This window comes from Crocodylus porosus, unplaced genomic scaffold (assembly GCF_001723895.1).
Source record: "Crocodylus porosus isolate Cpor-Errol unplaced genomic scaffold, CroPor_comp1, whole genome shotgun sequence".
NCBI lineage: Eukaryota > Metazoa > Chordata > Crocodylia > Crocodylidae > Crocodylus > Crocodylus porosus.
Window position 1 is genome coordinate 12,546,625 of NW_017728943.1, and position 2,566 is coordinate 12,549,190.

Genomic DNA, 2,566 nt, shown 5'->3' on the forward strand with positions numbered 1-2,566 from the left:
CGGCGCGGCCGGACGGTGAGTGCCGCCGCCCCGGGCGGGCTGTCGGGCTGGGGGCTGCCCGCCTCGGAAACTGCGGGAGCCCAGGCATGGCTCTTAAAAAAGAAAATTGGGGCTGTTTGCATTGCTGAGGGGCGTCGGGGAGGGGCTCTCCAGGGCTGCCCCCCTGGGATGAAGGCGGCTGAGCGCTCCTGGGAGGCAGGCTGTGATGCTGCCCCGGGGGCCTGTGCCAGCTGCGGGCTGGGGGGACACAGGGGAGGGCAGCCTGTGGCTGTGTCCCCCAGTTCGCTCGGTGTGGGCAGCCCAGCGAGGCTTCAGCCCCTTCTGGAGGTGCAGAAGCGAGAACCCGGCCTTGGCACAGAGCTGAGGGTGGGTGCATGTAATAAGACAAATGCCCCACACGCAGACAGCCCAGCGACGGCCCACCAGGAGCTTTTTGGGGTGGTTGCTTTGAAAAATAGAAAGGCAACAGGCTTAAGGAGTGATGGTGTTGTAGCCGCAGTGCTGGCGGGGGGCTGGAAACACCCCGCATGTCTAGGAGGGAGCGGGGTGCAAAGCAGCTGGGATCCCCTCACTCAAAGCACTTGCAGACATTAAAAGCAATCCCGTGTTCGTAGGGAGATTCTGCGGACACGGAGACACTCTTGCAAGAAGCTCTGCAAGCAAGAAGTGATGTTGCAGGGCCATTTGCCTGCTTTTTTTTATATAAAGCTTTCACCTCGGCCAGCCTCCTGGAGCAAGGTGCAGAAAGGGATGTCAGCAACCTGCTGTCTATAAAGTTCCACTGCATCCATCCGCATTGAGAAAACAGGGCAAGAGAGAGGAGATGATGTGATTTTTAACACTGGACTGTCAGTGTGAGTTTTTGTGGCAAGCCCAGTGGGAGCTTGATAAATAAAGCACTTCGGACCTGACCGGGCAGCACAGCACAGTATGAGACCATGGCATTTTGAGGAGTCTTTGCCTAGGTCTGGCTTTGCCATTGCATGCCTGGGCAGTTTGCAGACTGATGGGGTGGTGCAGCAGCCGGCCACTGAATCCATTGTGGGCAGGAAATTAGATCCCTCCATAACTCGAAGCTGGCTGGCAGGGGCAGCAAGTCTTGCATTACAACCTGCATTGTGTATGCATCCCGTGTTTCTCTTCTGTCACCTGATAGATCCAGTGCAGCTGCATTTCGTACCGATCTATTATACATATACCCACTCCCTGCAGTTACTGCCTGAGCATGGGTGTACAACCACCAAGAGCCCCATGCACTGAGTCTCGCTGAGCTGTGCCACGGTGGTCCACAACTCATGGCTCACGGGCAGCACATTGCCTGCAAGTCCCTCCAGTGTTGCTTGTAGCTGCAGGAAATTAAGATGTTAAATTAAACTGAGCTTGACAGGGAGAGTGAAGTGTGATGGTGGATTTCTTCTTCAGTACTGCTGCCCATAGGGCCACTGAGGGGTGGAGACTACTCTAACACACAGATATAGACTTTGATTGAGGATGAGGAAGTGCTATGAGCCTGACTAAGCAAACCATAGTCTTCCCTTTTGGCTTTGAAATCCATGGATCTACTGCATTTGTCTTGGTCAGCCAAAAAACACATTCACTCTGCCAGGCCCGCAGAGCTGATGTAGCTATGGAACATGAGCCTCCTTTTCGCTGCCTCTGTCAATAATGTAGTTGGCACCCAAGTTCCACAGCTGCCCTGCCCTGAAAAGAGATGCGTTTCTTAGGGTTACCACCTGTCCTGAAACCCATACCATCTGTTTTGTGCAGCTGTGTACCTGCTTAAGCCAGCTTGTGGAATAATTAGAGAGACCTAATTATGCCTCAGATGCGATGATACTGTTGTGAAGGATCTCATGGGGGAAAAAAAGCAATTGTCCCTTTATGCCAGTTTAAAATAGAAAGTTCTCGGAGCACAGTTCTACTCTGAACAATAGCCAAATAAGTAATCAGGTGATAGTACATTGTACTTCCGTTACCCTGCAGAGATGGAGGAGCTAAGGGAGAAGGAATTGTAGGCCATCCTCTTCTGTGCCTTCTCACATAATCCCTCTGTGCAGGTTAGTTACACTTGTGCTAAATCCACTGAAGGCAGTGAGACTGCTTGTGACGTCATGGAGGCAGCAGGATTAGCCCTACTGAAGGACATCACAGGCCATGTCAAGTGCCTTGGAAGACTGTAGAGAAGCAATGGCTGGCCAAGGATCTCAGACCTAGAATATGGAGGCATGATGATGACAAGTTTAGGTTTGATATTGGGATGGTTTAGGTTGGATATTAAGAAAAACTTTCTCACTAGGAGGGTGATGAAGCATGGCACAGGTTACCCAGAGAGGTTGTGGAATCTCTATCCTTGGAGGTTTTTAAGGCCTGGCTTGACAAAGCCCTGGTGGGATGATCTAGTTGGGGCTGGTCCTACTTTCTGCAGGGGGTTGGACTAGATGACCTCCTGAGGTCCCTTCCAACCCTCATTTTCTGTGATTCTAAGGTAGTACACCTGTGGTTGCATCCCAGTGTGACTATAAAGGTCATGCCAAGTTGACTCAATGCCATTGTGGGTAGGTGTAAG